This window comes from Lichenostomus cassidix, chromosome 4 (genome assembly GCF_008360975.1).
Source record: "Lichenostomus cassidix isolate B80296 chromosome 4, HeHo_3.0, whole genome shotgun sequence".
NCBI classification, from domain to species: Eukaryota; Metazoa; Chordata; class Aves; order Passeriformes; family Meliphagidae; genus Lichenostomus; species Lichenostomus cassidix.
In genome coordinates, this window is record NC_139484.1 from 7,027,684 (window position 1) to 7,055,078 (window position 27,395).

The following is a 27,395-nucleotide window of genomic DNA, read 5'->3' on the forward strand; positions in this document are numbered from 1 at the left end:
TTCCCAGGAAATCTTATAATTAATTTCATAGTTTTTGGCTAAAACATGTCAGCTAGCATCTGTTCACAAGCCTGCATAAGACACACTCCCTATTTTATACAGATGGCATTACATTCTTTTTATCAGGCTTTGTATAAGATAACACATTTTCAGCCAGCTTCAATAAAACATTGAAGCAGGTAAATTGACCAATGTATTCCAGCTTCTGCCAGACACTCCAGCAGCTAGCTGGGAAGAATCTTCCCTTTAAAACATCCTGATCCACAAGTATCCCTAACAAACCAGCTTAAGATTTGCTAAGTTTTCCATAAGACTGCATTAATCAGTACCATAAAAAAACCCCCAGAACCCCAAACAACAAACCAATCCACAAGCACACCTTATTTCTTTCATCCCACAGGAGAGCTTCAGAATGGAAAAAGGATCATTTGGAAACAGCAATACTAGTGTGCAGAGTTTTCTTTAAATATGATCACAAACATTATTTATTTACGAGTACTGAAGAAAAAATTCCAAGATTTCAGGAACCCCAGAGGATACCAAAGCAACAGCAATTTCAGTTTTGATGCTCTCCTTGCATGTAATGTTTTCTGTACCATTTGGTATGTTAACATCAAACATAAATTAGAAACACAGTCAGTGCAATCAAATCAGCTTCTTGAAACATTCCCTTTCACTTTCTCAAATATACATCACTAATTGCATGTTAATTTTTGTACTTTTAATATAAACTAGGAATATTCTCTCCTTGTTTACTAATTCTGGTGTATTTAATTAGCTGCGTTGATAGACATTTGCCTCCATAGGATCTGTTCTTAATGAGAATGGAAAAAGCTTCCAAAGCTCTGTGATAAGCTGTTCTGAAAGCACCCTCTGCTTTTGCCAAATGTCTCTTCCCAGCCTCTTTTAACTGCCCTCTCCTTCCATCTCATTGCTTACTCTTAAAAATTTCTGAACTGGTCTAGCAAAAAAGCACAGTCTAATATTTCACAGGTGCACTCGTGCTCTCGAGGGTAAATGTATCACCCTGTCATCACCACGGTCAACACATTCCTCACAATCACATTATCAGCTGCTTGTGTTGTTTCTGTCCTTATGGAGTGGTTGGGAATGCACACAACTGCCATGTGAAAGACTTCCAGGTGCAAGGTTATAGCTTTGCATCTGTTTTTCTTCTCATAAGAGGGTTTCTTCCCTCCAATCTTTATAGGATTTCCATGTGGCCTTATTATGTTATCATTAGCACATGAAATATACATGGTCTTTAAAAGAAGAGGAAATATTATGCAGAGTGAAAGCAATGCTGGATTACAAGATTAAGGTGATTTTCCCAGGGTTTCATTAATAAAAACACTTTAAATAAATTATTCCACTCTTATACTTCACTATGATTATGCTACCCAGCGTTCTCAGCTATGCTTCATTGTCTTTTAACTTCCAGTTAAATATCTCCAAATCTTCTTTTACCTAAAACCCAAGAGCTATCTTTCTTACAAAACATCCATATATATATAAGGCAACCATCACTTAGACAACTCCATATGTGAATTGCCAAATAATTTCCAGCAACACTTCAAATTCTCAGTTTAATTTTAAGGGGAAAAAATGTCACCCCTCCAGGACCTTAGTGACAGTTGGGGCCACATCTGGACTTTGCATCCTTAGAAAAGGTGGGAAACAAAAGCTCTTCTACATCTGAATCCAACCCTAGAAGTTGAGAAGAGTCTGAACCACCCCAAAGCACACTACCAGCAGCAGATTCGAGATCAGATAATTTGGATTACAAATCAATAAGGGAGAATGACACTGCAAGTACAGATGCAAATCTCCCTTAAATCTGTTAATACATTAAGGGCAGTTGAGACTGAAGGCTACAACTGAAATCTGGAAGATTTTAAAACAGGGGAACAGCCTGATTCTAATTTAAGAGAAACATAATTTATTTTCAAGCTCTATGCAATTCACTTGTTGCAAATGAAAGAGATTTTTGTTTCATTTTAACTTATTTTTAAATGGTTCCTTTTCAACAATTTCATTAGCACCTCAAGAGTGTTAACTGCAGGTTTGCATGGCTGAACACAGAAATGGAAATTTCATGACAAATCATTAGACTTTGTCACTGAGCTTTCCTAGAACATCACAGTCTGTCTCTTTACTTGTCCCACCTCTAACAGTTTGTTTAATGCAATTCTCTCCATCCTTCACTGTGTGAGGTACACAAGTACAAACACATTGGCCTTCTTGAACCTCTCCAAGTATCTTCATTTTCCAGAATTCATTCACATATTGAAGTGAAAAGGTGAAGATTCTGAAGTCACCTCATTAGCAGACCAGACCTTCTACAATATATCACAAAAAATAATCAATTTCTTTTTATAAATCAATGTATACTTAAATTCTCTCCAGTGAATATAGAAAACTTCCCTAAAATTAATTTGTGGGTAACAATCCTTGCATCTCTTGTCACTCAACTAACAGCACATGCAGTCTTAGTAGCTGTTATGTTAGAAAACACAACTCAGAATTAAATTATGCCAAAATTGGAGTCCAGAAGATTTATATTCTGCCAGATTGCATACAATACTCTTGTTACAACTAACATACAAGCCAAGTTTCAATGAATATATTCTTATAAAATGGTTTGAAATTCTGTAACGTTAACTCTGCTTTGGATTTCAGACTCTGTTAGCTTGCTGTTACAATATCAACTGTACTGCCTTTTGAGTAGACTATAGACTATTTTCTCTGCTGTTTAGAGGAAACCTTGTAGGAAGCCATGAGCACAGAGGAGAAGCTGAAAAGAGATCCTCAGGAAGGCCTACTTTCTACCAGGGCTGATATAGCTTGATCAATACTCAGTATCACTGAAGAAGCTATTTTTACATATGAAAAATAGTAGGAAAGAATAGCCTCTAAAAACCTCTAAAATAATTTAAAGGTAACAATTTAAGTTTTTACTTTGAATTTTAGCTATAGAGGAATTTTGAAGATCCCAAAATATCAAAATCATTTGAAAAAAAAAAGTAAAAGTGGCTATGCTCTTAGAAGAAATATTTTTCAATAAAACTTCCTCATGTAGTTGAAAATCAAGAAAAATGTGAAATAAAAGTACTGTAAATTTAGGAAGAATATAATACGTTCCATGTATAACAGTAATATTACAATAAAATATTTGAACATTTGCATGCAAAATTGAAACTTCCTTCAGAAGGGACTTCTGAACATCTTTACCTAGCATGTGAAACCCAGTATTAAAATCCACTTTCTATCTTCTATGGATTCTTTCTATCTTTCTATCTTCTATGGATTCAAGTCATTAGAGAACAAATCTTTTGGAAAATAATTTTGTTCACTTTGCCTACATTTCACCCTCAGTGTAACCATATTGAGATCTAACAAGAAGCACAGTAGCAGCTAGGTAAAAATACTAATTCAGCTCTCCTTTCTAAAGAGGCCAATCATGTAACATGTTGCTTTCTTACCAAGAACAATCTTACTTTCACACATAAAATAATTTACCATCATGGTATGGAAACTCTTCTGCTATCAGGGTCTCCTGTTCCATTGTCTGTTGCCCCAGATAACAGAAACTAATATGACTAGTTAATTCTGTGAGGGCTCACATTTCATTTGTCATCCCAGTGAGCTTAATAAAACTGGTTGAATAAACTATATACAAAGGGTGGTTGAGAAAAAGGTAGCATTTAAACTTATTTCAATCCAGTCTTGACCATAACTTTGTAAGGTTAATTGCTGTAAAGTTTTCCTGCCATGGACAAAGTTAACTATTTGCTTAGTTTTACTCTTTAAAATGTATTTGCAATAGATACCACTGTATTTGGAAACACAAATCACATACTTCATTTACACAAGGGACAGAAGTGGGATAGGGACTAGAACATTCCCAAAAAAACTAAGAATGGCCATTCTAGAGCCCTAGTGAGGTACTTTAGTAGACAATGGGAAAACTCTTATTGCTGCTGATAATGAGGTAATTACACTCTGACTAACAAGAAAAGTTTGTTATCTGCAATCCTTTTTGTCATGGAAGTTCTTACAGTCTTGGAAGAAATAAAAACAAGTTGTCATTGATAAGGTTCTTGCCCTATCATGTGAAAATCAGAAAATGTAAGTAACTGCAAATATTAGATTAATATTGGCAGAATTATTTCGTACTGTGCTTGTCATTGTCAATAAATAGCATTTCTGTCAATAATTTAAACTTATCATAAACTGACATAAATTCATAATCTCATGGCTATGTAGCCCATTACAATACAGTGAATATAGATAATTTACACAAGCATCTAAAACTACATTATCTATACAGGAAAGCTGTACCAATCCTACCAGGATCCCTATGACAATGAATAAAGCAAAATGAAAGCTCCTCCATATTGCAATGGAAAGAAATACCTGGAGATTTTCTGGGGAAAGAAATACCTGGAGATTTTTTCTACAAAACCCAGAAATGGTTCAGACCTCCAAAAATACAATATCCCCTAATGGCAGACAACAGCAGCAACCAATCTCTGATGCTATGGCCCAGGAGTTAAAGCCAAGACCTTGAAGAAATCACAAAGCTTCTTCATCCATGACACAATGCAAAGGCCAAAATAACAGCATATTTTCTGGCCATTTTTTCTCAGCAGAGAGGAAAATTAATGCTTCAAGGGAAACTATATCCTGAGGACATAGGCATTCTTCTTTTGGTTTTGGACTAAATTTTATAGTTGTAAGAAAATAAAAATCTTATAAGAGCTTATCTGGATTTCTTACCTGCTAAATATTTGAATTATGATGATTTATTTGTGATTTTAAACTCACTCCCATTATGTGAGATGTTAAGAGATAAAATTCCTCATGGCTTTAAACTGGAAATTCATATACTCGTATAGAGCCATACTACTCTGTATTACAGTGAGTATTATTTAGTATCAGATTGTCATATGCAAACCCAGAGTGTTGAACTGCAATGAGAAACTGTGAAAGCTTTGATTTTTTACTACCAATCCAGGGAAAACTGGATTAAAAATGGGAGACATAAGCAAAAGAATGTATGGATAGATGATGAATAGAAGGATATTCAGATAGATAGAAACCAGTATTTTGTTTTTCTTTTGAAGACTGCTAATAGTTCAGCACTGTACAAAAGAAAAGGAGTAGAAAAAATGTGCTAAACTACAGGATGGTTTGGGGATTTTTAATGAATATAACAGTGACAGTAAACGATAAGCTTGGCAGAAACTGTGCTTTAAGGAATAATTCGAATTAAGGTAGATTGGTAATTTCATTATAAAAGGTGAAAGACTTTCAGAAATATGATGCACATGGGTTTTAACAGCTTTCCCTGATGCTGATTAATGTTTGAAATTGATCAACATAACTCAGCATAACTATCGTCAAGAGGTCAATGTAAATAGGGCTTCAGTAGTGTCACTAAGAAATTGCAAGAAGTTTGGATTGAAGAATTCCTTTACAAGTCAAATGGATGGTTAAAAGGTAGATAAGGTAGATTGTTAAAAAGACAGAGTATTTAATATTCAAAACACTGAAAGTTTCTTGCCCATCCTGATAACACAGCAGCTGTCAGTCACCAGGTCAAAAATTGTCTGATGTTACTTCTTCGTAATTTTTCAGTCAGCTGCAGTGATTCACCATTTTCCTTTTCATAAGAGATTATATATTTCTTAATGTAGCTATTTATTTTTAAGTAATTATACAGATGAATTCTCAGTTATTATAAGACCTTCTTTTTATTTTCCTCAAAAGTCCTCAAACTACCAAGCCCCGTATTTCTAATGAGGGAATGATTTCTAGATATAATCAAAGGAAATCCTTACATTCTACAGAGAAGTGATTGACAGCTTAACAAAGTATATTAAAATACTGTCCTTGGATAACTGCTTTTGATCTGGCAGTTATGTTTACAATCACAACAGGTAAGCTGTAGGGTTACTGCACTTTGTGCCAAAACCCAATCCTAATTATCTCAGCCAAACATCCTGTCCCATAAGACAGGTTTATAAACCATCCTAACCCCAAATAATACTTCAACTTTTTATTAACTTTGAAGGAGAAAAAAACCCACTCTGCTTTCTTTGTCATTATTTCACAGTTCAGCAAGCAAACACCCACTTGTTGCAAACAGACATCTATTAAGTGGCTTTCACAAAGCAAAATACCATTGTATGCTATCTGTAAATCTAACTTGTAAATCTAAGTTATCAATCTAAGCCTGTCCTGTGCTTAAGCACTTCAGCCAAAAGAAAATATGGCCTTTGGTATATCTGTGTGTTTCAGAATCTGTATTTCTTAACTGCAAATGTTTTACCCTGTCTTCCAAGTTTATATGCTTAGTTGCACTATTCTGGGCTAATGCAAGAAAATAGGTTAGTTGCCAAGAAAAGAATCTCAGTGTAGAACATCCAATTCTGAAAGTTATGATTAATACAAAAAGACACTCACAACCAAAAGGAACAGAAAATTAGCTGTTCCATCTTTTAAGAAAATCTATTTCTACTAATATTTTACACATTGCTGAACAGATTGTTGGGAAGGACTCGTTGGTCTTTTGGAAGCAGAGAAATTCTTTTTCTCTAGCTTCTTTTTTTAATTATTATTACAAAATGTCCTATCTAACAATTGCAGGAGCTCAATATATTTAGCTGAGACTGTAGGTAACTTCAATATAATCTTAAGTATCTACCTGAGAGGAAAATCTCTCATAAAAGTTAGAAAGGGTTTTGCACTAATTGTTGGGAATGGACAATTATCTTCTTGATCATAAGTCTTTTATGTGGGGTACAAAACAAGTAGCAGATTCCTTCTCCTTGGCATAATTCAGGAAGTCCATGTTCTGCTGTTAGAATAAAAAAAAAAAAATAATTTAATGCTGAAAACTACCAATATGTCTAAAATGCTGCTTGTTTCAGGCAGTCTATTAAAGATGCTCACAGCTATTATCCAACAGTGAAAGTAATAGCCTTACAATTAGCCAAGCATTCCAGACTTCAGACTGTAAAATAAAAATTGAAGACATTTTAACAGAAAAAGCTTTTCCTGAGTGTTTAAAAAATTCCATCTAACTTACCAAACAGTTAGGTGTCTGAAACCCACTCAACAGATCTTCACTTTTTGATGCCCCACACTGAACAGGATGACATACATGCTAATTCTATTGAAGTTTGTGCAAACGTAAGAGAGGAAGACTACTCTTTTATGAGCAAATTAACTCCAGCAATGCAGAGTTCCAAGTATCTGACCCGAGAACATTGACACTCAGATGTGATCAACCACAAATACAGTAACACTCGAAGAGTGAGGGGAGAAAACAGGGGAAGTACTCACAAATCCCTCCATGATTCTCTCACAAACTGTCTGGCAGAAACAGCACGATTTCAACACGAGAAAGGAGTTCTAAATCCACTGTTCTTTCTTGGGTTTTCTGAGATGTATATAGAACAGGGAAGACCCACTCTAGAGATCAGGCCATCAATAGTGGACTCTATACCTCAAATCAGTCATTAAGATGTGGGGCTTTGTGGTCATGGTAAGAAAACTAATTCCATTTTAAGCTGGTTTATATTTGTTGGTAACAGAGACAACACCAACTGTTGTAAAAGTGTGGTAAAATTAGCTGTGATGAAGAAGTAGATGAAGTTGTACCCCTTAGAAATTGATATATGGCATTTTTATTGAAATAAGCATGACACCTGCAAATATAAACTACTTATACTAGTGGGAAAATGATGTCCTTAATGTTTGGAATAAGTCATGTTTTATCCTCATGACTTACAAGTCATACATACAGGCAAGCAAACAGGTTCTGAAATTGTATCTGAGAGTATATCTGTAGTGTTTCTCAAAGTTAGGATGAACTTCAATGGTGAGATCTCCATGGGAATACACAATGCCAAAGCTCTAATCCTCCAAAGCCCTGAAGTGCATGCTCAAAAGCAAATATGAGTTTTGCACAGTAGAACAAATTTATAAATGTGCTTACATTTAGGTGAGTGCCTCAGTGCCTGGTTGAATACAGGCCTAGATATTTTAGCTTATTGAGGATGCTTTTTATTTAGCATATCACTGATAACTTTATCTGAGCATATTTTTTATGCTTTTCTACATGTGCATTATGCTTAGATAGATAAGTAGACAGCTAGACACACACATAGATAGGTATTTTCCCCATCTTAACTATGACAGATATGTGAAACAGTGTCCTGCCAAGCTCTATTCTAAACTAATTTCTTCTGAGTACCACAAAATATTAATGATGTAGAAGATGTTTCAAGAGCAAAGCATATGTGTTAAAATTCTAGATAGAAAATATCAGAAAATTGTCATCTTTCAATTAAAAACAATGAAATACTAATCTGCAGGGAGAATGTCAAGATTTAGTGTCTCAAAGAGTATGCATTAATGAAAGCAAAACTACCTAATAGGAACTGCTGAGCAATCACACATAAAAATGACCTGCATAAACAATTTGGTAATTATTGCAGAAAGCATCATTAAAATGGAAATCTGTAAAAATAATCTGAAGCATTTCACTGAATCTGCATATTTACTGTCTCTTAATTCCGTGAATAACATGTTTAGTTTGCACCTAAAAATAGTGTTTATCAACAAATATAATTTTTTAATTGCACTTCCAATATTAGCTACACAGGAAATCAGAAAATCACCATAGAAAATATATGTGATTGCATTAATTTCATTGTACTTGTTGTTAACACCTGTAGGTTGGTTTCTCCACAGATACAAATTGGGATAGTTCACCAATTTCAACGTAAGAAGTTTTCTGCCAGCTGAGCAGGTAGCCTTGTTCTTTTTGTTTTGTTTAGTTCCAATAACCACACGGAGGCAATTTGAAAATGCAGCTAGGACAGTTCTTAGAGAAATTATTAACATTGCATCATAACATAGTTGTGGTTTTAAGCTGAACTGTAAAATCAGGCATGAAAACTCTGATTTGGGAGTTAACTCACTTTGGACTATTTCTTTAACACAGAATCCCCTTTCACCTGACGCATTCAGAAATCTCATTCATATTCCCAAGTGTTTCCTACAAACTCTGCTGTCACAGCACATCTGAAGTAACAGCTAATGTCTGGATAGTACCGTGGCTTCATTTTCCTAACAAGATACAAATTCTTGGATAAAGCAGAAAGGCTCAAAACTATTCTCAATAGCATGGGAGGAACTAATAACTCAAGGAATATGACATTTTTATTAAGCACCATAGCCTAAGTTTCCTCGGGAACCAGCTTTAATAATTTGGTAGTACATTGCTCTGAAGGGATTAATATTATTTACTTTTAAGCATGGCTTGAAGCAGGACTGCTAACACATCTTGTACTCTTTCATCAGCTCTGCATCCAATTTGGGCTACACATAATTCAGAAGAATCATCACAGAGTGATTTCCCAACTATCTATGTGCCTCCAAGCACAGGCAAGGGAAAACTTTACCATGCATAAAAAATGGCTTTTAATATCACAGTACACCTTTTGAGATGCTTCCCTAAACTAATTCAGAAAAGCATATGAGCAATTCTGTCTGTTTGTTCAGGAAAATATGGCAAATTCTACACAGTCATGTATAAGAGGATCAAACTGGGGCCACCATCAGCATTAATCACTGCTCTCCATATAGACTTTACTTTGCATTCTCCATGTTTTGTTAAACATTTGATAATAGTCCTGACTGCTCACTGTTGGTAGTCAGAGGATGGCAGGCTTTTAAGAAAATGGCATAGCTGTAACACTTCAAAACAGTGCATTAAGATAGAAATAATATATTCAAAGGTGTTCTTAATGTGTCATCAATGAAGCTAATCTTATTTAAGTTATAATAATTTCAAAAACGCCCTTTAGAAACACCTAATTTTAAAGGTACATCAGCATCAAACTGTTACAGAATCTAAGATGCAGTTACCAAGCATCTACAGCTATGACAACTGAGTAGAAGCAATATTTCTTCCTATTTTTAATTTGTTTAATTTTTGTTTGACTATCAAAAGGATTCATGCCTACTGGAGTTCAACAATAGGTTTAAGAATCCTACTTTTAGGCTCTTTAAGATTTAGGATAGGTGACTGATCTCCCTTTGTCATAGTGGGAATTCAGTAAGGAACTTTATGTTTAAGTGACATAAGAAAAATTAAAATACATCTTGTCCAGTGGACATTAGGAGATATCAAAATGTTCCCTTCCTTATCCAAAAGGGAGGAGAAGAAAGTTTTCTTTGAGTGAATAACTGTCTCAAGCACTAGGAGAAGGAAGTAGCTGGTCTCAGCCAAGGACAAGAGAATCAGCTGTGGCTGATCAGCAATTTCTTCATTTACATAACCTCCAATAACTTTGGAGAGTCACTCAGATGATTAACTACTTTGGGTCTGCTGCTGATCATACAAACATTTTCCTTGACACCTCATAAGCTTGATAAATATGGTTTAGATTACAAATTTCTGGGATTTTCCATATGAGAGAGCCAGAAATTAACAAGATACTGTCATACTGTCAGGTCAAAAATAATGGCTGGTGGCAACTGCTGCCTCTGTGTATTCAGGCTGCAGAGACATCCCTGCAAACTGACACTGGAGTAGGTACTTTTTGAAAAAGAGGATGGCTGTTGCCTGAGCAAAGCAGTAACAAAGTTCAGACACTTCCTAATGTTACAAATAAATAAATCAATACACAGTTATCATAACACCAAAAGAGTGTGGTAATGCACAACATGTGGAAAACAGGAAAAAGGATGGAAAAATAGCATTTTAGGTCTCCAGGTTTAGTACAGCCATTAATGTACCTAGCTCTATTCCATCAGTGAAACATTTTGAGGCACACACAAGGGTGAAAATAGTTGGTTTGGCTGGAGTCAATATTGTGAGTGTCATACCACCAAAAGGTTAAGATCCTGCTCTTCTTCCCTGCCTTTCATTTCCAGACACAGAATGGATCTTTAAGCCAGGTCACTTTAGTGATCCAGGTTACAGTGCTTCCTAAATAATATTAAATTGGCAGACCTGAGGAGGCAGGCAATTTAAACACAGGGCACATGGAAACAAACCATTGTGGGAAGGAAACAGAGTTTCTTAAGTTGGCTTTTTTGGGGAAACCACTGTCTGGCAAGCCTGCACATTTAGCACATATGTATTTTCAGAGAGCACAGAGTTTAGTTACTTCATTGGCATTGTACCTTGGTGCTCATGAATTACCTGTTTTTGCAAAATAAACTTTACTAATGACTTCTTTCTCTTTTCTAAGCTGTTATGACATCATTCTGCTACCTGGAGTGGCTGTCTTGCTTCCTTCCTTCACTCCCTTCTTCCTTGTACCACTTAGAGCACTCATGTAAGCCCTGTGAGAGGTTCTTAAGCTCCCTCCAAATCACAGAGAACACCTGCCTGCTTTTGCTGGGTTAGTTTTCTCTGGTTTAGCGAGTGGAACTAGATTATAGTAGGATAAAACATACACAATCAGCAACAAGGAAGCAAACAGGAATACGTGGCCAGGAGAAAGGGGAAATTGAGTTGACCCTTTCAGCAGTGACAAACCACTAAACCAATTTGACATCAGAACAAGAACAAATCCTTCCTCTGACTGAAGATAATAACCAATGGCTCAGTTACGGATGGCTGTAATATTTACCCAAACAGCTATGTTTAATAGTTTTTCAAATAAACTCTTGTCACCTTCTGTAAATTCTGGGTATAAAGGGTTTAAGTGAAAAGAACTGCAGTTCTCAGTAATATAAGCCCATCTTCTTGGCAATGAAAGCAATAATCTGCACCATGATAGACTGTGGAGAGTATCACCGGTGTCCTTTGTAACACTGATAGCAATAGATGAGGAGATATAGCTAAGAATGTGCTTTTTGGGCCAAGATCAATACAGAGGATTTTCTCCGATGGAGTAGTTCCTCTCCCAGCCCCACTGCTGCCTCACTGAACTGCTTCTCACCCAAACTGCCTTCTAGGACACACAAATGGGTGGTGTGTCAGTGTTCTTCTTGTCCTCTCCTTGGGAAAAGCAGCACTACTCCTGGCCAGGGAAGAGAGGGTGAACATTTCCATCAGAGGAAGACAGCCACAGGGGTAATGTGGAGCCAGCCTTGGGAGGAGGCCAAAGGGAAAGGGGCAGAGAAAAGGCAATGATGGCACAGTTATGCTCAGAGCCAAGCAGTGCAGGCTGTGACAGAGAACAGCAAAACTGAGTGCCACAGAGAGAATCCTGTACCTCAGGAATCAGCAATTGTATGATGTATGTTTAGAACTGAACTATTACCATGTATCACCATATGCTGAAACCACCCACTGCTAATAGCAAGGATCCTTCAGGCGTTGTTTTCAAGCATGAGAAAGGGCTCCATAATTGGCTGGGTTCTGTCAGAAGGTTGTGGGAGGATAATGGCCACAGGAAGAAAACCCACAGCTATTGCCATCTTAACACCTGCAGGTTTACTTCCATTATGGTGTGACTCCTCTGGGCATAAAGAATCAACCTGTTTGAATGGTGCCCTGCAGATACTTCTCTAAATACAAGATGATTTTACATGACCTGTATCCTGGGTTTTTCTTAAGCAGAAGGGTCAAGCAAGTCTTAATCTTTTTAAATTTTGTTATGGATCCAGACTGATGCCAATTAAGCCACCAGCATACATGTCTGACTTTGGTGGTACAGAAACATACCATGTGAGACTACTGCAGGAGCCAGCAGCCCAGGATGCCAGAGTGTCAAACAAGTATTTTTTAGACCTATTAAAGTATTTAATTTCACGTAGTCTTGTGTAATTCTAGAAAATCCAAATGTAGCCACAAAAGGATTTATTTTCTCAGGACATCATCTTATTGGGTGTATTTGAAGCAAACTGGCTGCTGAGCCCTTGGGAATGAGCACCGGATAGCCCTGAGGGCTCCAGGCACTGAGCAGTGCAGGGAGTGCTGCCACCTCTTGGCCATTTGCTCAAAAAAATCCTTATCCCCGTTTTTTAAAACCTCATCAGAACATAACATCGTTTCTTTTTCCATAAAAGCCTTCTGTCTTGGAAATTCTCCCTTCTTTTAACTTAGAAGTACCTGGGTACTGGATATTTAATATCCTTTGTTGTATTTGATTATTAGGCCATTTTCTTTTTTAACAATGCTAAGAAGATTCTGTGGTTTGATTAATTTGAAATAAAAACATTATTGCAGTTTTATTCAGACTCCCAGCAGCACTGATATTTGTGACTGCAATCTTTAGATACTGCTATCCTGGAGAGTTATTAAATATGTCCTTCTTTAAGATAGATGTCACAAATAATAATAACAACCCATAACCCCGCTCTGAACCATAAGACTGGAAACCAATATCCTCAGAAAAGGACAACTTTCAGTATGACACAAAAAGCCACCAACATCCATTCATTCCAGCAGCTATTTAACACAGGGGATGGATTTTCTCCTGTGAAAAAGACCCACGTCTTGCATTTTGGTGAAGTCAACAGGAATTCTGAATGAAAAGTTCCGGGTTGAAACTTTTCAGATCACATCTGCTACTTCTCTGTGTGAATTACTCAATGTCCCTTAACTTCCTATTCACATGTAAGATTTAGACACAGCTCATGTTCTAGGAAGAAAAAGAAAAATGCCAGTTCTGAAAATTTCCCAAGGTCATACTCCCTGGTAATAGGAACTGAAGGAAAAGACACAACACCTTGCCCTGTCAGGCAGCAGGAGAGTAAACCAGCATGTTTACTTTCATCAGTTTAAATCTGTACACTTTAAGTCCTAAAGCACTCAAAATGACTACTCACTTCTCCTCTCTGGGGTTACAACTTTCTCAGTAGGGCCTGTTGCAACAGGACAAGGGCTAATTAATGATTTTACACTAAAAGAGGGTAGATTCAGACTAGGTATAAGGAAGAAATTTTTTAAGATGAGCATGATAAAACAGTGGCACAGCCTTCCCAGAGAGGTGGTGGATGTCCCATCCCTGGAAACATTCAAGGTCAGATTGGATGGAGCTCTGAGCAACCTGGTCTAGTTGAAGATGTCCCTGCTGTTGCACTAGATGACCTTTAAAGGTCCCTTACAAACCAAATCATTCTACAATAACACTTTTGTGGAAAGATGGGGAAACTGGGGATTTTCAGACAGGTTAAGAAGCAGGCTTGGGTTTCTTCAATAACTGCTCTTTCTCCTCCATTTCCCTAATGATCTTACATCCCTCCAGCCAGAAAGAGAATATTCATGTGAGGATTCCCCATGGTACAGGATACATTTTTAGTTAAGTGACAAAATTTTTTTGCAAAATTGTTCTTTTTTCTCAGAGGGTAAAAGGCCAGGGATTACTTTGACTGCTGCACTGGACCCTTATGGTTACATTTTCAAAGCTATACTTGTGTTGGCAACACAAATCCTGTTATTGTTACAGGATTAGTGTGCATAACTTTCCAAACACAGCTTTGAAAATGGAGCCAAGGAATATTATTTGTGTGTACTTTCTGGAATTAATGTAGGCTCTGATTTTTGGCCAGTTGTTCAACAGCACTGTTATATATGCATCTTTTGATGTCCTATCTTTAAACACTCATTCAGACTTGTCTGAATTTCTTCAGTAGTTGGACATTTATTTTTAAAAAAATTATAAAACATCAGTTTCAACCTGCCTCTTCCTTTGCCACAGATAAATACAATTTGTCTTGACTCTGCTAACACTATTTTCTGGCTTTTTCTTTTTTTTTAAGTCTCTTAGGAATAAAGAAAAAACCTAAAAAATTAATAACATTATTTTTTTTTATTTAGAAACTTTAGGCCTGTGCTGCAGTGATGGAATCAATATGGCACTGACATTGCCAATTCCCCAGTTCCTTGAGCCTCATGAAACTTTTTCTGCCATTCTGAACTAAACCAGGTTTTGTATCTCATTACATTATACAATTGCCTCAGGTGAGAACTAGTTTTCTCCTATTATTGTGCAGCATCTATTGCAACCACAGTAGTAATGTCAAACTATAAGTGCTTAAAATTCTCCTAAGCTTGTATTATCAACTTCTAATTGAGAATGGGCTTTTAACCATTGTTTAACCACTAAAAATATTAATAATGGCCTTGACATGGAAACAGAGGAAAAGAAAAGAATGTGTCTTATAACAGAGAGAACATATCACCAGGCCTCTGGCACAGTTTGAGGAAGCCTAGAAATTGGTGCCACATAAGCAGGCATGTTCAGGTTTCTAATTTTGGCCTCGAGTGCCTGATTTTGCCTGTGTCATACTACAGGCTGATATACTTATGCTGATTTGGTTTTTACCCCTGACATTGTCATTTTTGTTTTTCATTTATACAATAAAGTAGGAAGTTGGATGCTGTTGGTGTCCTGTGCATCAGCAGGGTGAAAGAGCCTCATTAGGAGAGTAATTTTGTCACCTGCAGTGAATCCTTCCTCAGAATTGCCCTCCAGGTGGTAGAAATCTCCTTTTCCTAACAATTTTGGAGGGTTATAGGAAGGCTAATCAACCAAGACAGGCACTTGCCTTGAAGTGCCTTGAATGAGGCTATATGAAAAGCACCCAAGTTACAAAATAACACCACCCCTGCATGGATCAAACAGCAATCTCTTTTTTATAAAAGCAGGTAAATATGGTAGTTGTCTTCTCTGCTATTGTCATGCTGACATCTAGTACGGAGCTGACATGCAGTCAATATAAAAAAACATTTATCCCAGGAACCACATTTCAACTGTTTTAGGACTAAATTTTTCACTGACCTTTGCTTTCATCTTCATCTGTTGTAAAAATTTTCTAGGATTTAAGTATAATCCAACTCGAAAGAAAGATTAGTTCTTCAGGAAGCAATGATAATTTCTCTTGTGTTGGTGTGGTACAAACACAGACAGCATTCAAAGGTCTTACAGCCACTTGTGTGATAAAGCTCTTTTTCAGTGTGATTTAACATCAAATAGTTTTAAAGAAACCATTTATAAAATTTGAATTTCAAATGCTTATGTCACTGTCGAAAATCTTGTATTATGTTCAAACAGCTGAACTATAAATCCTCCTAATTTTTAAACTGCACTGGCCAAAGAACCATATCATTCATTAGATAAGAATAGTGACTACCTCATTTAAAATGAATCCTAGTAGATGACAGGCTGTGGAGGAAATATTTTCTAGTGTGACATGAGCCAGAAATGCAGTTACCTGAAGGAAATAGCAGGGGGTGGTAGATATTAAACAGGGAAAATGCCTGCATGATGATGACTGTTGACAGAGGCCATTCAGAGCTTCTACACAAGCAATATTTCTTACATAGGCTTGACTGCAATCCAAGACTTCATACACAGATAAATATATATGTGTGTAAGTATAAAAAATGCACAGTCTGACCTGTCAGATAATTTAAAACAGAAATTAAAAATCCTTACATATATAAATCAAACAGTTGTGGGCCACTTGCTATGAGAGACCACTGTTATATGTTACAAGGAACAATATTATTTATAATACTATATTATTTATTTTATGATTTTACAATATTATTGTTTAAATACCCTTGGTCTTGTGATATATAGAAAACTGATGTTGTAAATCAGGATCTTATGTCTCATTTGGCAAAAAGCAGACATTTTTAAAGGTTATAATCCTCTGAGGACAAAGTAATAATTCGGTTCTAATTTTTGCACAAGCCTGTTGCACACAACATTAAAAAAATCAATGTGCATGTTCATATGAATAGATTTTTAGGCATATTCATAAAATTGGAAGAGCTATGGCCTTAGTATATACACAGATAGAAGTAGTTTTACAACAAAGTCAAGAAGGTTGGTCTGTATTGACTAGACATGTCAGGTACTCAAAGGCCTACCTGCACGTGAGCAATCACTTCCAGAAACAGCTTGGAGGGAGTTGGAGAAGGGCAAAGGACAATACCTTTCTGTAGAGCAAAAAGTGAAGAATTTAGACTTTGTAAAGTAAAAACCTGAAAGGTTTTTTTTTTCATTAAAAAACAAAACAACAAAAACCTAAACAAAAATCAAAATCAACCAACGAAACAAAATTACTTAGTACTAAGCAATACAGCACTGAATATGAGAAAATGAGAGCTACTTCTAGCATACCAACCTAAAACGACTTGAGTAGTATGACATGTTCTTCCAGCGCATGGCTAAGGCAGGAATAAAAAGCTGAGATCAAATTCAGCCTGGAAACAAGAGGAAAATGCTTTCAGTTACATTTTGGTCTTGTCCAGAATGGTTCTGTTGGCATTCAGCATGCATCCACAAATTTTAAGATATGGGGTACCTCCTGTCAGTTGTTTGGATGCATTTCAGCCCAGAACGCAGCAATAAGGTCAAGAGAAGTTTAGGATTTATTACAGAGAAAAGATTGCTGCTGTGGGACACCTCTGGCATCAAGCCCTGAGAGCAGCCCCCTGGAAGTGCTGGTCTACACAACCTCCATTGTTCTCTCAGGTTTCACAGCTGCAAAGGTTGCTTCCTCTTCCAGAAGGCAAGAGCTCTTCTCCCTGCAAAGCTGCACAGCAGCTCCACAACAGGAAGGATTTTGCTCTTTCTGTGTCATTGTGGGGAGGGAGGAGTGCCCTCCTTGTCTGTATCACCCTGCCCCAGAACCAATTAACTTATCCTGAATAGCCCAATGGGTCTCAGGTGGCCGGGGCTTGATAAGGCATTTGCTCTCCCTGTGTTCGCCTGGATAAAAGTTACTCGAAGGACACACCTTCTAAATGATATAACCTTTATATATTTATTCCAAAAACAACTTCTGCTCTATAGATAAGAGTCTGAAGACAGGGCAAAAACATTTGAGTTGAATATTTTAGGCTTGTTTAACTGACTGCATTTCTCAGAGACAACTTTGCTGTTTCTTAAGAGGAACCTTCACCTAACAGTTTCCTTTCACAGAGAGTAAACACGTTTGCCAAATTCTTTAGCAACTTGATCCCTTTCTACACTGGAATTCCCCTGTGTCACCTAGCAGGAATCACCCACAATACCCAGCTGATGACAGTCTGGAAGGCAGGATATTTGTGGCATAAGGAAGCTACAATTTGAACAAGTGCCTGGAGTTTCAAAAGGAATCTATCCATGCTTAAGTCTGGTGTCCCACCACCCTGCTAGGGCGTAGTGCCATCTCGTGGACTACAGCAGTTCCTGGCAGAAAGCAGTGGAGACAGGGAAAATGGAAAGGAAGATGGAAACAAAACAGGTGTTTCAGAAAAGAAATCAAACCCTGTTTCATCTGCTCTGCTCCTGATATAGTAGAGCATTCACAGCAACCTGTAGGTATCTGGTTACATAATTACCATTGCATATGTTTATCCTTGAGCACCTCTGTGGTCTTTTCAAGCAACGTGGATGTGAAATTGCAGTGTGACAACTCCAGAAAACTCAGACATAACACATGTGAAGGGTGGGCCCAAAACCTGAAGTTTAATCATGAGTAACTCTGAATTGCAAAGGCAGTAAAATAGAAAAAAAACCCCTTCTAAAATAAAGGAGATTTAAGAGGTTAGTATAGTCCTTCCATGTGATTGCTAATGTCTCTTACTATTTGTGCACAATTGTTCATATTTAATGCAGTGAAAAACAATTAATTTACCCACAAAACATTCACGTAAACTAGGTACTAGAAAAACCTAGAATTTTTTTTTTTACTTCACAAATTTGGTGGCCTGAGAAAGACAATATGTAGTGATTTCCACATGACCCTATTCTGATCCAATGGGAAGTGAAACAACTTTGATTTGTAATGACTTAAAATCACAGACTTCAATTGGAAATGTAATCTGTCATCCATCTGAATTCCCACTCTAGCTGGGCACAGACATTATTTTGTCAGTACAGTAAGCTTTTAATTACTATACTGCCCAAAATAAGTGCATCACTCATCAGCAGCTACTAAAACAGCACTGAGTCTGAATTTAACCTTTTATAATAAAGTAATAAAAATATTATCCAGATTAAGGACTACCTTGTTTTCCTAGGTAGATCACAATCTCCTTCACTGCTTCATTTAATTTTTTCTTCTGACATGACTTGAAACTCTTTTGCTAAAGGAAATGTATCTGCCTTGGTTAGATGAGGATTTGGCAGCAAACTCTGCAATGCTATGGTCTATCATATCAGATGACACCAGGGCTTAAAAATTTTCACATTCCTCTAGTTACACATTGTAGCAGAGCTCTGCACAACTTCTCACACCTGAATTCTTAAAAAGCCTCAGGTTTGATGTCTGCTTGATGCTGAGCACAAAAATTGGCACTTTATTTTGTTGAAAGAACTCAGTTGTTTTTAGAGTAAAAAAAGATTAACCTGGCTTACTTCCATCACGGATGTATGTGTTACAATAAAAGTCACTTTCCTGAGAGGTGCCCACAGTCCCTATAAAATGAAGGAAATTCAGGCATTCAAACCATCAAACTTAATACACTGACATCTTGGCTACCAGTAAAAGATGCCCAAAAAAAAGAAAAAAAGGCAAAATAAAAAAGAAAAGGAGAGGATCTGATATGTGCTCCCCAGAGGTAGTTAGGAGGCTACCCTTATGCAAGATTCTCAGCTACTGGCTCTCCTCTAGAACAGCTGTCAATGTCCCATCAACCTCTCCTCATAAAAAATAAGACCCAAAATTCAGTGCCTCCCACTTTGCAATACTTAGCAACTTTGTAGGGGTAAGTGCTTGTCTGAATTCCTAGTCTGGATAAATTGAAGCCTTGATTTTTGCTCTTCCATGGTTTATGTGAGTTACCTGTTTTTCAGGATATACCATCAATGTTTTCTCCTCTCCCTTTGGCTCCAAACAGAGAACAAGAGATTCAAATCCTCAGCTCCAGGAAAAAGCTCTGACTGCTGTGTTTTGGGGAGACACATAAAAAAACTTGACACTTCTTGTTCCTATTGCTCTTTTGCATTGATGGATCTAGACCCAGCTGCCACTAAAAAAGCAAAACCACACAAACAAAACAAACAAACCACAACAAACCCCCCCATAAACCCACAGGCCTTCATGTAGTATTTCCCAGATTCCTTAACCTACCAATACAGTATCATTTCAAGCTGGTTTTGTGAATATTCTTTATAAATTATTTAATTTCTGACAAAAATACAGACTTGAGAAAGCTGTTTTCTTTTTTTTTTCTAAGAAAGGAAAGATTTGCTTGTCAGACTCAGTAAGATTTTATAATGCTAATCCACTCTTGGAACATCTAGCAGACACTGACAGAATGTTTTATGATGTGATCTCTCGCTTCTTCTTCCAGCTAAGATTAATAAAGTCCTCACCTCCCCTTTGGCCTCCAGATCTTATTCCAGCAGGAAATCACACCTTTAAGTAACTGATCCTGCCAGATACTTCATCGGTTTTCACTAAGAGGGAAAGCAGCAGGCATGTTCCATCATAGATCTTCTCAACTGCATTGAAGGGAAAGAGGAAAAAAAATCAGATGTGTTCAGCTACACCTGTGAGCATCTTGTACTGTTATAATGAGTATCCTCTGTCTTTAGATAATACACGTGTAAGAAGTTGGTCTACTCTGAAGTTTTCAGGAGTTTCTTTTTGTATGCTTATTCCTGTGTTACTGCAGCCAAATAACTTCAATTATTTCATTAAGACCTATATTTTAAAATATCATCCTGACTTTTATGTTGAAATTCTTTACACAGATAAATTTCTGGGCATTATTGCTCTGTACAGGACAATGCACAGTACATTTCTGTGAAATGCACCTAATTCCAGAAATATTAACATAGTTAGTATAGTGGTTTTACAAAGCAATCTAGTGGAGTGGAAAAAAAGCCCAAATGGAGAAAGATTTTACCAGAGATGAGCAAAAGTGGTTGAGGGCTCTCTTTTCATGAGGCTAGACCCAGTGATAGGACAGTATTCAATGCCATGTGGGACTGCCAATTTCAAGCATGGTGTGACAATGCAGTCATGTGTTCAATCAAGTTTTTGCACTATCTGGAAAGCTCTATCAAATCTGTATTTTGTAGGCTTTTTTCCTTTTTCAACCAGTAACAGTGCCCAGATATAACACATTTATTGTTCTATTCTGCGAGTTATTATTCTAGATTTCCAAGGGGAAAGGACTGGTTGTTTTGTCTTCAGGATTGCTCTAAGAAAACACCTGCATTTAGAATAAGGAATTTTATAGAGCTACGAGATATTGTCCAGGGTGCAAGTGGAAATATTAAGAGTTATATCCCATCCATGACTGAAATTAATGTAGTTTAAATTTCTGTTTCACTTTTGCACATATGGAATATGTTACATATAATTCTCAATGCCTGTAGACTTCCTTAAAGCCTGAGATAAATTTACTGTCAGAAGAAGGAGCTGTGTAGTCACACAGAAGTCATTACTTTTAGTCTTACTCCACATTTTAGCCTGAAATCTAGTGAGCATTTTTGTTGCCACCACAGAGGATCTGACATGAAGAAAGCATCTCAAATTTTAATCCCATAACCTCTAAGTTACTTCCATGTACACCTGGAAATCACAGCTGTTCCATAGGGCCCCAGATTTTTGCCAGAGCAACACATTTTAATAACAACATTACAAAATATTTTCTAGTTTTATAGGACTTTGCAAGGGATAGGAAAGGATGATGGTACAGAATAATCACAGCCTCCTAATGATAGTTGTCCTTAGCTAATTTTTCAGATTTGAGATAAGAACACATTATGGGATTTTGATAGATTATTGGATTATTTAAAATGCATATTTGCAGATAAAACACAATTTTGCAATTGGCCACAAAAGTAATTCTGCCTGGGGGTCTTCACTGTTTAATTGATTGCCCCCCACACTGAAATGTCAGATGTTTTTTCAGGCTTTTGATCCAAGCAGATATTTGGTTTTGGTCTGGACCTTCAGCCTCTGAAACAAATGATGTGGTTTATATGCTTAAAGCTCCTTCAGACCAGCTATCAGAAATATGCAACATCCTTCAATATGATCACAACTAATTTCTTAGGATTGCTATGAGACACAATTTGAAAAGTAGATATTTCTCTAGAAATAAAGTTACTATTGGCTGTGACTGAATTTAAGCCGATAGCTTTGGCTCATACACAGGATATGCTGTTATTTTGTCTTTTTCATTCAGATCACAACTATTCCTGCTGTGATTCAGAAGCAAATACAGTTGGGCATTGTCACACTGATTCTGCCTACAGGTTTCAGAGTAATCTGCAGTGCAATTTGCAAAATATACAATTTTTTTATTACTGAAGCCTATGGATAATTCTTCAGGAACAATTCAGTTCAGTTTCTTTTTTTCTGCTTGTCACTGACTGAGATTATTCCTCCTTGGTAACCACTGATTTTGCAGAAATCATAGATTCTTAGTCTTTAAAATTATTTTCTGTTGCATTGCCATAAAAATAGATTATCCTATTATTCTTTCATATATAATATATACTCATTATCTTCCTAACTTACCTCCTTAAATCTGTAGTGTACTAACATTTTTTTCTGTTTTGATATTTCAGTTTCTATACCAACAGTATTTTAAAGTCCAAGACTGTTCTTTGTAATATCCAATCACAGCAACATTACAGCCAGGAAATGAGGTATTTTATATTTAATAGGTTCAGAATTCCTGTTTGAGCTACATCCATGAAACACAATTGCATGCACATCTGTGGCCATGACAGAACAAGAGATCCTATAAATTTTTAGTTATCACTTTAGTGTCTGAGTTCTCTATTAAATACCATTGGCTTTTTCTTGCTCTTTATAAAGGAGCCTTGCTTCACAGCATATAGAAAAACAGCAAATCCAAGCAGAACACTAAATTCATCTCAGGGCTCTGCTGGTATCAGAACCCACTCAATCTTTGCTCAAGAGACTCTTCATGTATTTATAACCCTGTAATTTACAGTTTCACTCCATTTGCTCTCTACATGGGTGACCTACCAAACGTATGCACAACAGCCAACATGCATCCCTTATATGCTGACAGTGAGCTGCCTGATGTTAGTACCCACACTCCAATCAGGCTTGAAAATATCCTGGACAAAAACATTTACTGTGGAGCAAACATTAGAGGAGCTGCCTTCTAAATACTACTCATAAAAACAAAACTATTGGAAAGCCAGCCTGACAAGATACAAGCAACTTAAGAGTTCAAAGATGAGAAGAACATTTGGGTTTTGCATAAACAGTGCTGGTTTTCTTCATTAATTTATTTTCCATACATACAAATAGAAGTTTTCTAATCTTGTCCATCAAAGAATCCATTATTATTCATGTTGAATAAAATCTTGTTTTTAAATGGGTTTGACAGAACAGTTTCTCTTAACACTTCTTCAGAAGTAAGCTGGGGCTTACAGCTGGAATAAATCAAATGCCACTGGACCTTTTTTGGAATTTGTTAGGAAAAAGATTTTTCTAGATTATACACTATATTAAAACACTGCTTAGTTAAAATAATCTAACTGCCACTTCATTGCAGTCAGCCCTTCTGCTTCAAAGCTAGCTTAGTTCCTTTGGTTTCTGTTTATACACTCTGAAAGACACAAAGTTGCCCACAAGACTACCAAAGTGTACCCAGAAGTCCTCCAGCTTTGTTGGGAGATTAATTCAAGGGAAGGCAGAAGCCAACACCACCAGTTGCAGCACCATACAGGAGCAAGGCTCCAAACTGAAATAATTAAGAACCACTTTATGACTCATCTGTGTTATGCTGTCTCTTCAGTCTGTGCTTCATTCATAAACAGATGGCCTGTAAATATTCATGAAACAATTTTTTCCGAACTAACTTCTAACCTCATAACCAAACAGTAACTGGACAAACCTCTGTGAAAGTATAATTGAAACAGATCTCTGGATTTAAGTGTAAGGCATATGGAACATAACATCATAAACCCTGAATGGACTTTTTAAAAATTATTTTAGCATTTGAAAGACTCAGTTTTGCAATGACATTTGACAATGCTTACTAAATTGGCCTCTATTGTGCACAGAAGATTTAAAAGATTAGAAGTGCTCAGTTTAGAAAAAGATGAAAGAAAATCTGGCCTAAGAAATAAAAATGTCATATTTTACTTTTATTCATAAGGCAAGAACAATTGGACAACCGTAATTATGACAGACTAACACATGCCTGTAAAGCTTTGTGTTGATCTGTAAATTCCATTCTGTGACCATTATTTCGTGTAAAGAGCTTCTAATTTTGTTTATTCTTTCCTTCTGCATTTTTCCACTTTGAAGTAAATTCACATAGAATGGTGAAGTCTTTCCATTCAGCAAGAACATATTCATGAGAAGTATGCCAAAAGTGGAAATGCTGATCATTAATTTGTGCTCACTCCAGAAAAAGCAGGCTGCCTGCAAGCCTGGAAAACTGCTTCTCCTTGTTTGCAGTTGTTGTGAAAGGGCAAAGTTGAGGTAGGCAATGGAGCTCATGACTTCTGGAACTGCTGGAGACCTTTGAAAGAGAAACTAGAACAGCACAGATTTTTCCACACTGATGTCTGTGTAACAACCTATCAGCTGAGGTCAGGATTAAGGGTGTACTACAAAAACCACTAACCTGTAAGAAAAACACATGGGCTTTGTAAATATTGTGAACTCTCACAGGAAGTGTTTGGTGGGAAGGTGTTTGGTTTAGCTAAAAAACTATGGCTGATTTGAAAATAATTTTCTAAATCTGTAAATTCCAAAGTTCTACCTGTGACCTTCCCACTGCAGGGGTTTATTGATCAGAACATGCTAAAATGCAGAGCCCTGCATTAACACAAGAATACTGCAGTATTAATATTGCTCAGATGGAAAGAATGGAAGCTGTCAGAGTCAACAAGTGGCTCTACTATGGCCTTGAGAAAAGCTACACTACTTTTTGAGTTCTTTTCCCATCTCCAGTAAAGAGCTTGAATCAAATCAGAAATGCATTGCGTTTATTCCTTGTCTTCTGGCTCATAAATAATAACAAATCACCAGGGGTAAATAGTTCCCTCTATATTTAATGGAACAAATACAACCAAAACAATATACTGGATAACTGTGGAAAGATTTGTAGATGTTGTAATGCCCTAAGTAGCAGAGTCTTGCTGGTTCTGGTAAACGAGATAGTCATAACACATGAACAATAAAATCCCAACAGTGGCAAATGTAAATAAAATAAAATAACCAACTGATCCTCTGGTTGTACTCAGAAGGAAGGACAGGACAAAGGCAGTGTTACAATGACAGCTTTTGAGGACTGATCAAGCACACAAGTATTAAAATAAATACCCAGCTCTAAGGAAACGTGTGTTATGCTCCAGCTAGAAATATGTTGAGTTACAGCTGATAGGGAAAGGAAAGTTAGGAGCTCATTCAGTGCTTCTATATTACTCAGCTCTTCACCCTTACAGAGGAAAGTGAATCCATAAGATATCAGCCAACTATGTAAAGCAGGAACCATGCAAAACTGCTAGGGTGGGGTCCAGAGATTAGTTGAATGCTGTCTGCATTCATTTTCTGCAGACACCTTATTTTAATTTGAAGTCTTATGGAGCACAAATATAGGACTCTGGTTTTCAGGTCCAGGATATACTTTGGTTACCAAATAAGGTATAAATTTATGGTGTCCCTAGCTCAAAACAAACAAAAAAATAATTCCAGACCTGAAAGCAGAGTTTCTGTAGCAGAAGAGATTGAGTTGCATTATATCCACAAAACATTGACATTCTCTATTTCTATAATAATCACTGCAGCAGGAAGGAATTGTGATATTCTAACTTTAAACTCTGTTACTAAAACCAGACATCTTGTTGAAGAGAAACTGCTAGAGTTTACAGCCACAACAACCTCAGTAGTGGCAATTTTGGGCTGAAAATAATGAAGATCTGAAAGGTGCAAAACCCTGGAAAGGATTATAAAGGCAACTGTTGTACCACAGCATGCAATAGTTATTATACTGTTATTCTGACATGCACAAAGTATCTTAGAGACACTTCTGAAACTTTCTGGTGTAAAATTTATTTATGTAGATAGAAAAAATAAAGCACCTTATTCTTTCTAAAAGCTAGATTTAGGCTGGTGTTACAAAAGTCATTCTCTATTTATGCCTCCCCAGCCTATGCACAAACTGAAGCAGGGCACCCCTAGGCAAATTATAGGCTATCGTGTAATTGTATGCTGTATCATAATGTATTCACTCTAGAAGGCAAAATTAAAGATACATTTACTTTCATGGGAAGAAAAAAGCCAGTAATGATGGTGAACATTTTAGAAGCCTGTATTTGCCAAGAACAGAGAATTAAAGGGCTTTTATCAAATGGACTTTTTCTAACTGGTACAAGTATTCCATTGATATTCTCCACACTTATAATCCCAACAGTGGTAGCGATAATGGAAGTGATGTTAGAATTAGGGTTCAAGGTACTGAGGTTCAAATGGCTGTCATCATCAAGGGGAAATGCAAACTAATCACAGATTCTCAAACAATCAGCTGGCCTGATTTAGTCTGATGACCCATCAAGATTCCATAGTGGCAGGATTTCTGGAAATAATTTGTATATGAATTCTTAATGTGAACACACACTTCTGGAACACACTGTTCAGATCTCGTCCTCTTTACATTCAGATTTTTAATTATTTTTTGTATTATCTTATGCCACTTGACAAAAAACATACTTAATAATCAGAAGGTGTAACTTCACAGAGGTTTGTTTTAGTATAAACCCAAGCATGAGATCTAAAAGGACAACTCAAAAGAGGTAGTATTCACAATGCCCTCAGTTGTCTCAGGTTCACAAGGAAAATAAGCTAAAACTTTTCACTCAGCAGGTTTGTGTTCCTCATTCTAGTAGGTAATTAATTTAAATAATAATAAATAATCATAAACTTTTATCTTGCTCCTATTGCTAGAGTAATAAATCAACTCCCAGTATAATTCAAAGGGTACTTTACAGGTATGTATCTACTTATCAGCAGAGGCCATGAATATTCCAATTGTACATTGCAGTTCATATTTACTTCCAGTAATGGCATTAAGTACACTACTTAATAAACTAAATTGTGCAAAAATGGACTTTATCCTTGAAAATATGCAATTCCCATATGCAGCCACTGGATGGACTTAGGGAACCAGTGAAACCTTTTGACTGTAGACAAGATGCACAATTAAGTGAGCAACTGCCAAGGAATTTCCCTTCTGGACAGAAGAAACTTTTTCTAAAAAAGAGTTTGAGCCTAAAAAACAAGGTACAAGCAGGGATTTTGGTTTCTCCTCTTCAATCGAATACTTGTTTTCTAATACACTTAGTTTAAGAGCAACTAAGTTGTTGACATGAACCAGAATGACAAGAAAATTAGTTTGTAGAACCTACAGGTCAGTTCCAAATGTGATTATTTGGCATTAATTTTTTAGGGTAAAAGCACTAAAAATTGTACTG

The 27,395-nt window shown here is 36.6% G+C and overlaps 1 protein-coding gene across 2 annotated transcripts in view; it reads right to left on the bottom strand.

The window, feature by feature from the left end:
• The window catches only part of JADE1 (jade family PHD finger 1), a 106,705-nt gene extending 89,130 nt beyond the window's left edge, over positions 1-17,575 (bottom strand). Inside the window, exons 1-3 of one of the 2 annotated variants that reach the window (XM_085057678.1) lie at positions 17,293-17,575; positions 17,113-17,191; positions 16,856-16,924 (exon numbers count right to left, since the gene is read on the bottom strand). The gene's annotated coding sequence lies outside the window, so the exon portion shown is untranslated. The remainder of the gene's footprint in view (positions 1-16,855; positions 16,925-17,112; positions 17,192-17,292) is intronic. The other variant, XM_085057671.1, reaches the window with a different exon arrangement.
• Between the last annotated feature and the right edge of the window lie 9,820 nt (positions 17,576-27,395).